This window comes from Pseudophryne corroboree, chromosome 7 (assembly GCF_028390025.1).
Source record: "Pseudophryne corroboree isolate aPseCor3 chromosome 7, aPseCor3.hap2, whole genome shotgun sequence".
Classification (NCBI taxonomy): domain Eukaryota; kingdom Metazoa; phylum Chordata; class Amphibia; order Anura; family Myobatrachidae; genus Pseudophryne; species Pseudophryne corroboree.
This window is the reverse complement of record NC_086450.1, coordinates 339,961,006-339,975,991: the sequence shown is the minus strand read 5'-3', so window position 1 is coordinate 339,975,991 and position 14,986 is coordinate 339,961,006. Positions and strand designations below refer to the sequence as shown.

The window sequence follows — 14,986 nt, the reverse complement described above, 5'->3', positions numbered from 1 at the left end:
CCGTCAAACGCAGCCGCGGTAAGTCTTGGAACAGACAGGGTCCTTGTTGGAGCAGGTCCCTTCTTAGAGGTAGAGGCCACGGATCCTCCGTGAGCATCTCTTGAAGTTCCGGTTACCAAGTCCTTCTTGGCCAATCCGGAGCCACGAATATAGTGCTTACTCCTCTCCATCTTATCAATCTCAGTACCTTGGGTATGAGAGGCAGAGGAGGGAACACATACACTGACTGGTACACCCACGGTGTTACCAGAGCGTCTACAGCTATTGCCTGAGGGTCCCTTGACCTGGCGCAATACCTGTCGAGTTTTTCCCAACGGTTTATAATCATGTGGAAGACTTCTGGGTGAAGTCCCCACTCTCCCGGGTGGAGGTCGTGCTGAGGAAGTCTGCTTCCCAGTTGTCCACTCCCGGAATGAATACTGCTGACAGTGCTATCACATGATTTTCCGCCCAGCGAAGAATCCTTGCAGCTTCTGCCATTGCCCTCCTGCTTCTTGTGCCACCCTGTCTGTTTACGTGGGTGACTGCCGTGATGTTGTCCGACTGGATCAACACCGGCTGACCTTGAAGCAGAGGTCTTGCTAAGCTTAGAGCATTGTAAATGGCCCTTAGCTTCAGGATATTTATGTGAAGTGATGTCTCCAGGCTTGACCATAAGCCCTGGATATTCCTTCCCTGTGTGACTGCTCCCCAGCCTCGCAGGCTGGCATCCGTGGTCACCAGGACCCAGTCCTGAATGCCGAATCTGCGGCCCTCTAGAAGATGAGCACTCTGCAACCACCACAGGAGGGACACCCTTGTCCTTGGTGACAGGGTTATCCGCTGATGCATCTGAAGATGCGACCCGGACCATTTGTCCAGCAGGTCCCACTGGAAAGTTCTTGCGTGGAATCTGCCGAATGGGATTGCTTCGTAGGAAGCCACCATTTTACCCAGAACCCTTGTGCATTGATGCACTGAGACTTGGCTCGGTTTTAGGAGGTTCCTGACTAGCTCGGATAACTCCCTGGCTTTCCCCTCCGGGAGAAACACCTTTTTCTGGACTGTGTCCAGGATCATCCCTAGGAACAGAAGACAAGTCGTCGGAACCAGCTGCGATTTTGGAATATTGAGAATCCAATCGTGCTGCCACAACACTACCTGAGATAGTGCTACACCGACCTCCAACTGTTCCCTGGATCTTACCCTTATCAGGGAATCGTCCAAGTAAGGGATAACTAAAATTCCCTTCCTTCGAAGGAATATCATCATTTCGGCCATTACCTTGGTAAAGACCCGGGGTGCCGTGGACCATCCATACGGCAGCGTCTGAACTGATAGTGACAGTTCTGTACCATAAACCTGAGGTACCCTTGGTGAGAAGGGTAAATTTTGACATGAAGGTAAGCATCCTTGATGTCCCGAGACATCATGTAGTCCCCTTCTTCCAGGTTTGCAATCACTGCTCTGAGTGACTCAATCTTGAATTTGAACCTCTGTATGTAAGTGTTCAAAGATTTTAGATTTAGAATCGGTCTCACCGAGCCGTCCGGCTTCGGTACCACAACAGTGTGGAATAATACCCCGTTCCCTGTTGCAGGAGGGGTACCTTGATTATCACCTGCTGGGAATACAGCTTGTGAATGGCTTCCAAAACTGTCTCCCTGTCAGAAGGAGACATCGGTAAAGCCGACTTTAGGAAAACGGCGAGGGGGAGACGTCTCGAATTCTAATTTGTACCCCTGAGATATCACCTGAAGGATCCAGGGGTCTACTTGCGAGTGAGCCCACTGCACGCTGAAATTCATTGAGACGGGCCCCCCACCGTGCCTGATTCTGCTTGTAAAGCCCCAGCGTCATACTGAGGGCTTGGCAGAGGCGGGAGAGGGTTTCTGTTCCTGGGAACTGGCTGATTTCTGCAGCCTTTTTCCTCTCACTCTGTCACGGGGCAGAAATGAGGAACATTTTGCCCGCTTGTCCACGAAAAGACTGCGCCTGTTAATACGGCGTCTTCTCATGTTGAGAGGCGACCTGGGGTACAAACGTGGATTTCCCAGCTGTTGCCGTGGCCACCAGGTCTGAAAGACCGACCCCAAATAACTCCTCCCCTTATTAAGGCAATACTTCCAAATGCCGTTTGGAATACGCATCACCTGACCACTGACGTGTCCATAACCCTCTACTGGTAGAAATGGACAACGCACTTAGACTTGATGCCAGTCGGCAAATATTCCGCTGTGCATCACGCATATATAGAAATGCATCTTTTAAATGCTCTATAGGCAAAATATACTGTCCCTATCTAGGGTATCAATATTTTCAGTCAGGGAATCCGACCACGCCAACCCAGCACTGCACATCCAGGCTGAGGCGATTGCTGGTCGCAGTATAACACCAGTATGTGTGTAAATACATTTTAGGATACCCTCCTGCTTTCTATCAGCAGGATCCTTAAGGGCGGCCATCTCAGGAGAGGGTAGAGCCCTTACAAGCGTGTGAGCGCTTTATCCACCCTAGGGGGTGTTTCCCAACGCACCCTAACCTCTGGCGGGAAAGGATATAATGCCAATAACATTTTAGAAATTATCAGTTGTTATCGGGGGAAAACCACGCATCATCACACACCTCATTTAATTTCTCAGATTCAGGAAAACTACAGGTAGTTTTTCCTCACCGAACATAATACCCCTTTTTGGTGGTACTCGTATTATCAGAAATGTGTAAAACATTTTTCATTGCCTCAATTATGTAACGTGTGGCCCTATTGGAAGTCACATTTGTCTCTTCACCGTCGACACTGGAGTCAGTATCCGTGTCGGCGTCTATATCTGCCATCTGAGGTAACGGGCGCTTTAGAGCCCCTGACGGCCTATGAGACGTCTGGACAGGCACAAGCTGAGTAGCCGGCTGTCTCATGTCAACCACTGTCTTTTATACAGAGCTGACACTGTCACGTAATTCCTTCCAACAGTTCATCCACTCAGGTGTCGACCCCCTAGGGGGTGACATCACTATTACAGGCAATCTGCTCCGTCTCCACATCATTTTTCTCCTCATACATGTCGACACAAACGTACCGACATACAGCACACACACAGGGAATGCTCTGATAGAGGACAGGACCCCACTAGCCCTTTGGGGAGACAGAGGGAGAGTTTGCCAGCACACACCAAAGCGCTATATATATACAGGGATAACCTTATATAAGTGTTTTTCCCCTTATAGCTGCTGTATTGTTAATACTGCGCCTAATTAGTGCCCCCCTCTCTTTTTTAACCCTTTCTGTAGTGTAGTGACTGCAGGGGAGAGCCAGGGGAGCTTCCCTCCAACGGAGCTGTGAGGGAAAATGGCGCCAGTGTGCTGAGGAGATAGGCTCCACCCCTTTTTCGCGGACTTTTCTCCTGCTTTTTTATGGATTCTGGCAGGGGTTAAAATTCATCCATATAGCCCTGGGGGCTATATGTGATGTATTTTCGCCAGCCAAGGTGTTTTTATTGCTGCTCAGGGCGCCCCCCCCCTAGCGCCCTGCACCCTCAGTGACCGAAGTGTGAAGTGTGCTGAGGAGCAATGGCGCACAGCTGCAGTGCTGTGCGCTACCTTGGTGAAGACAGGATGTCTTCTGCCGCCGATTTTCCGGACCTCTTCTGTCTTCTGGCTCTGTAAGGGGGCCGGCGGCGCGGCTCTGGGACCCATCCATGGATGGGCCTGTGATCGTCCCTCTGGAGCTAATGTCCAGTAGCCTAAGAAGCCCAATCCACTCTGCACGCAGGTGAGTTCGCTTCTTCTCCCCTTAGTCCCTCGATGCAGTGAGCCTGTTGTCAGCAGGTCTCACTGAAAATAAAAAACCTAAACTAAAACTTTCACTAAGAAGCTCAGGAGAGCCCCTAGTGTGCACCCTTCTCGTTCGGGCACAAAGATCTAACTGAGGCTTGGAGGAGGGTCATAGGGGGAGGAGCCAGTGCACACCAGATAGTCCTAAAGCTTTCTTTAGATGTGCCCAGTCTCCTGCGGAGCCGCTATCCCCCCATGGTCCTTACGGAGTCCCCAGCATCCACTTAGGACGTTAGAGAAAGTGGTGTGGTCTCACAACTAAGGGGCATGGCCACACAATAGTACCCCCATTTAAAATTACGCCACAATGTAGCACAATCTTATTCATCTTATACGTAATGCCCCACCCGTAGTAGTAGCGTCCTTATACGTAATGCCCCACCCGTAGTAGTAGCGTCCATATACGTAATGCCCCCCCAATAGTAGTAGTGTCCTTATACATAATGCCCCCCCAGTAGTAGTAGCAGTTATATGTAATGCTCCCCAACAGTAATAGTAGCGTCCTTATACATAATGCCCCCCCAGTAGTAGTAGCATCCTTATACATAATGCCCCCCCAGTAGTAGTAGCATCCTTATACATAATGCCCCCCCAGTAGTAGTAGCGTCCTTATACATAATGCCCCCCCAATAGTAGTAGTGTCCTTATACATAATGCCCCCCCAGTAGTAGTAGCAGTTATATGTAATGCCCCACAACAGTAATAGTAGCATCCTTATACGTAATGCCCCACCCGTAGTAGTAGCGTCCTTATACGTAATGCCCCCCAGTAGTAGTAGCAGTTATATGTAATGCCCCCCAACAGTAATAGTAGCGTCCTAATACGTAATGCCACCCCTGTAGTAGTAGCATCCTTATACATAATGTGCCCCCAGTAGTAGTACCGTCCTTATACATAATGCCCCCCCAGTAGTAGTAGCATCCTTACATGTAATGCCCTCCCAGTAGTAGCGTCCTTATACATAATGCCCCCCCAGTAGTAGTAGCATCCTTACATGTAATGCCCTCCCAGTAGTAGTAGCACCGTCCTTATACATAATGCCCCCCAGAAGTAAGAGAGTCCTTATACATAATGCCCCCCCAGTAGTAGCGTCCTTATACATAATGCCCCCCCCTATAGTAGTAGCGTCCTTATACGTAATGCCCCCCCATAGTAGTAGCGTCCTTATACGTAATGCCCCCCCTATAGTAGTAGCGTCCTTATACGTAATGCCCCCCCTATAGTAGTAGCGTCCTTATACGTAATGCCCCCCCTATAGTAGTAGCGTCCTTATACGTAATGCCCCCCCTATAGTAGTAGCGTCCTTATACGTAATGCCCCCCTATAGTAGTAGCGTCCTTATACATAATGCCCCCCCTATAGTAGTAGCATCCTTATACGTAATGCCCCCCCTATAGTAGTAGCATCCTTATACGTAATGCCCCCCCTATAGTAGTAGCATCCTTATACGTAATGCCCCCCCTATAGTAGTAGCATCCTTATACGTAATGCCCCCTATAGTAGTAGCGTCCTTATACGTAATGCCCCCCCTATAGTAGTAGCGTCCTTATACGTAATGCCCCCCCTATAGTAGTAGCGTCCTTATACGTAATGCCCCCCCTATATTAGTAGCGACCTTGCATGTAATGGCCCCCCCAGCAGTGGCGTCCATAAAGTGCGCACACACAGACATACCTCACACACACACAATTCACACATATATACAAACACACACACCCCACCATATATATATATACACACACACACACACACCCACTATACACACCCCCCCACACCCCCCCACACACACACACACACACACACACACACACACACACACACATTTCTCTCTCACCCTCCACTTACCAAGTCTGGCTGGCCGTCACTGCAATGCTGATTCCACCACTGTTCAGCTGTCTGGTCCCGTGTAGCTCCGCCCCTCTATTCCATGTAGCTCCGCCCCTCGTGACGCCGTAGCTCCGCCCCCTTTTCGGGACCCGCGCTGCACAGCACACAGCCCGCTGTCACAGGTGATTTTGGGGGGGGGGGGGGGATGTTGGGGGGGAGGACAGGCACAGCAGCCGGCAGCTAGTGGCCATCCTCACCTCCTATACTGTAAGGTAGGGTCTTGCACCTGACTGCTGCTGGCGCTGGGTATGGCGTAGCTCCCTGCAGCAGATGCAGTTGACTCCGCCCAGCTCTGTGACTCCGCCCAGCGTTACGAGCACAGAGTCACAGATTAAGGCAAATATATAGAAGATATTTACTAACCAGTTTGTCTACTTTATGTAATATTTATCACCCATTTTTTAATTGTATAAACTGATATGTCAATTTGTATATCTTAGCAGCCTTCACCACTTGCCTTAATTCTACCCCTTACTTCACCTGCCATCTACAGACTCCATTTTATGTACAACACTACAAGTGTAAAGCCAGGTACACACCAGGCAAAGCTGAAATGCCAGCGATGAACGACTATATCATTGAACGTTATATGGCATCCAATGATATAGCGCATACACACTAAACGTTATTGTTTAACAATAGCGATCACTGGCAACACCGTCGGCATTCCTGGAAATGCAGTTCAGCCCGACATTGACGGATTAAGCTGCAAGTCAGCTCAATATTGGTGATCGATGAGCGACGTGAAGGAGCATGCATCGTTCATCGTTCACCAATAATACCCCCATACACACTGGACAATATAAGCCTAAAAATATACTATAACTACATTTACGTCCTTATCGTTTATCTTTTATGCTGAAATTGCCTAGTGTGTACCTGGCTTCACACATAGGGTTCTTAGCCTTACTTACCTCTACGCCGCTCACACATTGCGGTTGCTTGCACTTATTCTGTTGCCTGCTGCATATTACTCATCAGGTGTTCTGGCCTCATCCAATCAGACTCCAACTACAGCGCTAAATGACTCAGGTCAGCCTATGAACAGTCAAACCCCCCCTTATAAACCTCTCACTTGCACTTGTTCAGCGCCAGTTCAACTTGTCTTCAAGCTAATCCTGCTCCTTGCGTCAAAAGCGATTCTCTGATTCCTGAGCTTCCTGCTACTCTAGTGCAGTTTGTCTTTGATTAGTTTCACTAATTGCTATTCACTCTCTGATCAACACTTAACTACTTAGCTGCAGGATCCTTCTCCAGCTCTCCTTGCTGCAATCAACACTCATCCATTAGCCCAGTGTGCTTATGCAGCTGCTACCTGCAATACATCCAGCAATACCAACTACAGTCTGCAATTCACTATAGCCAGGGCTTAAAGTGGTCCTGGAGGGGTGGTGGAACTCATTTTCCCTGCTACCTACCTAGACATACAGGCAGGTACTTATCCATCATGCAATACTATCAGGGAGGCGTCTGATTGGCTTCAGATTTTTTCTGCAGCAGGACACTGACCCCAAACATACAGCCAATGTAATTAAGAACTATCTTCAGCATAAAAAAGAACAAGGAGTCCTGGAAGTGATGATCAGGCCCCCACAGAGCCCTGATCTCAACATCATCGAGTCTGTCTGGGATTACATGAATATATTTTATAACATAATATTTATGCCCCTTTAAATATTTGTGGGTCAGTGAAGCAAGAGAACATGCAAGTCCATGTTGCTATAGGACAAATGCTCCCATTTGTTTTTGGTTCTTCACATATAGGGGGAGATGTACTAAGCCTGAAAAGTGATAAATATCACTGTGATAAAGCACCAGCCAATTGGCTCCTAACTGCCATGTCACAGGCTGTGTTTGAAAAATGACAGTTAGGAGCCGATTGGCTGGTGCTTTATCACAGTGATATTTATCACTTTTCAAGCTTAGTACATCTGGCCCACACTATAATAATTATTATTATTATCCTTTATTTATATGGCCCACAAGGATTCTGCAGCGTCTCATAAAGTACATAAACAAATGAACAAAACAAGAAACAGTGAATTACAGTACAAGACATTGCAGGACAAATATATGGTATATATTATAAACATTACTGCATCAGCGATCATTACAAAGAAATATGTATCTGGGTGGCAGAAACCGAAGGGTAGGTGCTGTCATAGGGAGAATGGCGTAGAAGATAGTGAAGGAAAGGAACATGAGGGGAAAGGGCCCTGCGGCATACCCAGTTCCAGGTTATAAGGTGAGTTTGTTTAGTTGCTTGACACATTAGGGGTCCATCACTGACAAATACATATGTGGTGGGATGTAATGGAATCCAAGATCACCGGAGGTTTGGGATGCCGGCTGACCTTGGATGTTTTTTTTAAATGGGCAATCACTTACAAGGCAATTTCAGACTCCATTTCATCCCGCCAATGGATGCTGCCAAATGTTATAATGTTGCTTCAGGATCATGCACACGATCACATTTGGACCATACCTCTTTTTTGCATTTTTGTTCATTATATAATTTATTTTATACTTTAAGTCACATTTGCACTTTTTAATATACTGTATTGTGACCTTGGATTATGCAGTAGACACATGCTGAGACAGTAATGGCAGACCCCAATCTTCGCCTTCTCAGAGGTGTTACAGTATATAAGGTTTTTATGTTGGGCTAAAAAGGCTCCACCAAACTGAAAACATTCAGCATACCATGTACTTTCTACATCTTGAGGTTTATTACAGTATTTCATTTTGCAACTCAAATTACTTTTTGTGGATTTAAGTGCACAATCTAGAGAGGCACAGGAGAGGTGTGTGGCATTTTCTTGGGGCTTGGCATCTTGACTCGTATCACTGCTGCCTCACCCACATTCATGCAGTGCCTCGATTTGCTGCATGCTACAACAGGTTGTGGGGCCATAAGGCCTACCTCTACATGAAATGTGTAATTATGCCCCTGGACCGCCCACATCTCTGGGGAAGTGGGCGGATCCAGGAGGCCGTTTGACTCTTCCAGGAGTCCAGGAGACATCCCCATAATTCCTGGACATTCTGGGAGAGCAGGCAAGTATGATCTGGTAACCACAACCACAGGAGAGGTGTTTATTCACACCCCAACTCCCGGCGCAATTAAACCAATAATATTTGTTTATTTATTTAACTTCAGCTGCACACATTAAAGGATTAGCTAAATCCTCAGACAATTTAAATAAAGAAAAAAGGAAAACAATGGTGCGCTTGAATTAAATGTAAACCATTTGTAATTAATTGTGTCAATATGTGTCCGCTTTCACTCACCGCCGAAATCAACAACAAAGAGTCTGCCTTGATTTATATACAATTATTTTACTCAAATAAATTGACACACATACATAAATAACTAAAAAATCTGTGTATTCCACACACTAGAATAGAGGATGGATAGAATCCACTTACTAAAAGAGATTGGCAACAGCAGTGTAATTGTATTAATGGCAACAATGTGTTTAAAGTGACACTAAACAGATTTTGCAGTCTGTTACATTCAATTATGTCACAATGTATATCAGTACTGTAACAACTGCCAATAAATATATCACACAAGTCTCTCCAATCCTCCTGCTACTGGCGTCCCAGTGCAGAGGATTAGTGCTGAATTCTTACCCGAACCTGCGGGAATGTCCAGTCTTAGGATGCACGCACCCGGAGGGATACAGGTTCTATATAGCTTCAGACCGTAATGCTTACCGCCGGTGAATGGTTGTTAATTTCAATCCTGGCGGGCAGGTAGATCGGTATGATTCCAATGCGCTGTTTGCAGTGTGACCGCTGAAATAATTCACTCTCAGGTCCTGGCAAGCGGACAACGGGAGCTCCGGTCAGCGTCTCAGATGGAACCACCGCTTGCAATATGACCGCTAGAGATGGCACACTCTCAGGTCCTGGCAAGCGGACAGCGGATTCTCCGGTCAGCGTCTCAGATAAAACCGCCGCTTGCAGTATGACCGCTGGAGGTAAATCGCTCTAAATCACTCTCAGGTGCTGGCAGGCTGACAACCGGGAGCTCCGGTCAGCGGCTCAGTGCGTGTGGATCCTTCCGTCAGTGTGTGGTCGGACAGACAGGGAGATGACGTCAACGCGTTTCGTCCCGTCACAGCTCGGGACTTCCTCAAGACATATAGTCTTGAGGAAGTCCCGAGCTGTGACGGGACGAAATGCGTTGACGTCATCTCCCTGTCTGTCCGACCACACACTGACGGAAGGATCCACACGCACTGAGCCGCTGACCGGAGCTCCCGGTTGTCAGCCTGCCAGCACCTGAGAGTGATTTACCTCCAGCGGTCATACTGCAAGCGGCGGTTTTATCTGAGACGCTGACCGGAGAATCCGCTGTCCGCTTGCCAGGACCTGAGAGTGTGCCATCTCTAGCGGTCATATTGCAAGCGGTGGTTCCATCTGAGACGCTGACCGGAGCTCCCGTTGTCCACTTGCCAGGACCTGAGAGTGAATTATTTCAGCGGTCACACTGCAAACAGCGCATTGGAATCATACCGATCTACCTGCCCGCCAGGATTGAAATTAACAACCATTCACCGGCGGTAAGCATTACGGTCTGAAGCTATATAGAACCTGTATCCCTCCGGGTGCGTGCATCCTAAGACTGGACATTCCCGCAGGTTCGGGTAAGAATTCAGCACTAATCCTCTGCACTGGGACGCCAGTAGCAGGAGGATTGGAGAGACTTGTGTGATATATTTATTGGCAGTTGTTACAGTACTGATATACATTGTGACATAATTGAATGTAACAGACTGCAAAATCTGTTTAGTGTCACTTTAAACACATTGTTGCCATTAATACAATTACACTGCTGTTGCCAATCTCTTTTAGTAAGTGGATTCTATCCGTCCTCTATTCTAGTGTGTGGAATACACAGATTTTTTAGTTATTTATGTATGTGTGTCAATTTATTTGAGTAAAATAATTGTATATAAATCAAGGCAGACTCTTTGTTGTTGATTTCGGCGGTGAGTGAAAGCGGACACATATTGACACAATTAATTACAAATGGTTTACATTTAATTCAAGCGCACCATTGTTTTCCTTTTTTCTTCAAGTATGATCTGGTGCAAAAAACTAAACTCAGCATGGAACTTCCTAAACTGGTCACTTCCTCTTGGTACACACTAAGGGGGAGATGTGTCAAGCCATGGAGAGCGAGAAACTGGAAATAAAGTACAAACTAATCAGCTTCTAACTGCCATGTTACATTTAGAACTGTTCGGGAATTTATCTCTTTCCACTTTACTCTGTATTTTGATATATCTCGCCCTATGTCATTCACAGACCTGTAAAAAGTTGCTCTATGGTGCAAAATGAGGCGCACTCTCAACAAATAAAAAAAGGAACAGTACTTGCCCTGTGGGTTACATTTTGCAGCATTTTAAAAAGCCCATTCTGTTTGTCAGGTGCTGTGCAAGACTGATAGTGTAGCTTTATGACACTATAAAACATAATTTTACTATGAAAAATGGCAAATCAATTCTGTAATGTGCATCACTTTCTGCTCTTGGTAGTAAACATCTCCCATTTTCTCATTGTATGAGCATGGGAAATTATGGCATCATTTGATTCACGTTTACCAGAGGCTATACATTAGGGTTACGGGTCCAAAACACCAGCTGGAGAAGTCAGCCAAGCCACTACACTTCTAATAAAAATCTTTAGGGAATTTCTGCAACTGCACAAAAGCTCTGGTTACAGTTCATCCTTAATACATTTGCTGACAATGTAAATTACATAGAAGAACTAGGGTTATATTTCTTATTTAAGTACTTTTTCTGCAATAATTAGAAATTACCTGCTGTCCCGTGGATTCTGCCTTAGCTGAAAACAATTTGTATTTCTGTACAAGATTAGGTCTGCACTATTGCACTATATTACCTCAATGGAAAGTGACTTATGAATAGTAAGTCATTTTCTCAGCACCTAATTAGAGTATATCACCTATAACTGAAAGCAGAGACACAGGAAGGCCTATTGTTAAAATCATTATTCCGGTAGGAGGCTTGCTGTTTTATGAGCTTTAATTATGTACTGAGCTGTCGCCCCTGTAGAATATATGATGTATACTACAGTAGCTGTAAGTTCTACATCTTTCATATAATTATTATCATTATTTCAGCACTGACAATTTTATGTACTGTTGTATTTTTAAAGATGTGGTTTGTGCTGCGCTCCTGAAAGTTACGGGCATGTGTCATATCATCAGACTTCCTATTTAAGCCATTGAAAGTATCTGGTCAATAAGTTACAGTATTTTATCTTAAGGTGTCTGATCTTCCCTAAAGTGTACTGAGTTATGAGTGTGCATCTTGTTTGATTTCAAATGATTGTTTTGTTCACGTGATTGCATTGTTACTGTGTTTTGTACCTGTTCTGCTTCTTCTAAGCAAGGTCAGTAGCCATAATCTCTCAGCCTTGATGTAATGAGACTAGTTTGAGGGCTTTAACTTGTGAGATCCCCACAGTGAAGTTTCACTGTTTTGCAGGTGTTACTGGTGATGAATGGTGGTGAAGTTACCCCTGCACCTTGGGTTTAGCCTGTGACAATCACCAGTGGAATAGTAAGTTCACATATCGACATGTCAATGATGATGCCATGACACTTATTAGCATTGGCGCATCTATAATGGCTGCAGGGTGTGCGGTGCAGGGGGGCCCACACTGCACACCCTTCACCCATGCAATTATACTAACCCCTCCAGAGGTAATTTTCCCTATGATCTGCACATGCGCGGAACAGGTGTCATGGGGAATAAGGTGCCGGTGCTATGTTCCTGGAGTTCTGCACATGTAAAATAGACTCTGTCACAAAGTCAGCTGCCAATGTCTACAGTGCTGCTGTCAGAAAGGATGGGGCCTAACCACTGGGGTAAATTTAAGAAGATGGGAGTTCTGTTTAAGATGGGATGTTACCCATAGCAACCAATCAGATTCCAGGTATTATCTTCTAGAACAGGCATTCCCAACCGCGGTCCTCAAGGCACACCAACAGTGCAAGTTTTAGTGATATCCAGGCTTCAGTACAGATGGTTCAATCAAAATAACTGAGGTACTAATTACTGTAAGTCACCTGTGTTCAAGCCTGGATATCACTAAAACCAGAACTGTTAGTGTGCCTTGAGGACCGAGGTTGGGAAACACTGTTCTAGAAGGTGCTAGATAATTGAGAAGTAGAATTTAATTGGTTGCTATGGGCAACATCCCATCTTAAATAGAACTCCCATCTTAGTAAATTTACCCCATAGCCTGAACACGGGCTCCCTCCTCTCTTAAATCATCCCTGCTTATATGGCTTATTACTGTACAGTTCATTTGTTGATCATGATATTTTTTTTACTTAAAATATATCATACTTACCGATTGCCTCATTGCGGCCACATCCCCTGTTATACAGTGCCCATATTAAAGCAGGGGCTATAATAATGCAATTCAGCGTGAATCGTCCTATCAGTGGCTGCAGGGTGTGCAGGCAGTGGAGGCTGGTATCTCAGCTATTTGGAGAGAGTAGGAAAGAATGAAATATATTCTCTTCAAAATACACACAGGACCTACCTAGTTAAACTGAGAAAGTGCATTTTTGGCAAGACTATATTTTCTTACGATGCAGACAAATACTGTATAGAGAAGGGAACGGACTCCTAAACTCCAAAAACTTAAACTTTCCAGTGTTTGTGTGCTACAAGCAAAATATGTATTTGCCTGTATTTGTCCTCCATGCATTGCGTTTGGATTGTCCATGTCTACATTTGTACCATTTAGCTGGATTTGCTCTATATGAGGGCCCTAATTGATAATCAACACGTAAAGTCTATGGGCATCATTTACAGTTGGTGCATTTATGCACGGAATATATGTAGAGAAGACATATGCAAAAATAATGTATTTACATACCGTATTTATGTTCAGTCAGGTGTATCTTAAGGGGCATTCAAGACAGTAGTATTTGTGGCAGGCATATGTCAGGTATACAAGTTTGAATACTCACACCCAAAGGGTCATAACTAGGGTGGTGTGATGGGTGCGCCTCCCCAGTTGTAAGGTCATAGGAGAGCATCTATAGATAGCGTTGTCTATTGGGTCCAAGCTCCAACAGGTATCACATTCTGGAGCTTGGTACATACTGTATGGCAAATGTAACTATCACTCTGAAAACTGCACTTTTCTTAATTTTGGCTGCATTTTGCTTATAGTACATCCCTCCCTATGTCTATAAGAATAAGAAACCCCTGCCTCCTAGAATTACTACCCATAAACCTATCTAACTTGCCCTAAACTGTATACCCCTTGGTGTCCTAAATCCTCTCTTCACTCTACTGTAATTTCCTATTATTTATCCTACACTACTATTCCTACCCTGTGTTTTAATGTAAACCTTCCACAGTTCCACCCCTACCAGACTCATTCATAGACTCAGTCACCACCCTTGTATATATGTATAAATACTTATCATCAACACTATTTATCAGTCCAGTTTCTTATCTAGATAAAGAGTTTGTAGATAGCATATCATTCCTATAACTTTCTGACCGCTTGAAATCTTGGAACAGTTTAAAAAGTGTAGTTTTGTCTTTGGTCATTATATGATGATGGACCATAGTTTTATTCTGTAAGTACATTTTTTGTACTAGTGTTATTTTTTAATCAAAAATAATATAACTCTCTCTTGCTGTATGATGCAAATCCGGATTCTATTTAGATACTGGTTGTTATTTAATTAGTTATGGGTCTATATTTCAGCAGGGTAGCCAAATAGCAGAGTTTTGTTCAAGTTCTACCTACAGTACCACTACTCATTAGCCTAAATACCCAAGTCTCTCTTTTTACACACAATAGTATATAAGAGAACAAGTGTTTTTTTTATTATTATTATTATTATTATTATTATTAATAAACTTTCCTTTCTAATTTCTATGCTCCACCAAATGCTGAACGTCTGCCCTCAGCGACAACTGCCAGTGCTGTTTTTAACATATTATTTTCCCCTTCTTTAGCCAAAAATAAGATTTTAAACCTACCGGTAAATCTTTTTCTCCTAATCCGTAGGAGGATGCTGGGGACTCCGTAAGGACCATGGGGTATAGACGGGCTCCGCAGGAGACATGGGCACTCTAAGACTTTAGATGGGTGTGAACTGGCTCCTCCCTCTATGCCCCTCCTCCAGACCTCAGTTATAGAACTGTGCCCAGAGGAGACGGACAGTACGAGGAAAGGATTTTTGTTAATCTAAGGGCGAGATACATACCAGCCCACA

At 45.0% G+C, this 14,986-nt stretch overlaps 1 protein-coding gene across 2 annotated transcripts in view; it reads right to left on the bottom strand.

The window, feature by feature from the left end:
• The window catches only part of LOC134945227 (uncharacterized), a 52,020-nt gene extending 45,174 nt beyond the window's left edge, over positions 1–6,846 (bottom strand). Inside the window, exon 1 of one of the 2 annotated variants that reach the window (XR_010182078.1) lies at positions 6,612–6,846. The gene's annotated coding sequence lies outside the window, so the exon portion shown is untranslated. Of the gene's footprint in view, positions 1–5,655; positions 5,808–6,611 lie in introns of those variants that run through there. The other variant, XM_063934385.1, reaches the window with a different exon arrangement.
• Positions 6,847–14,986: the final 8,140 nt, after the last annotated feature.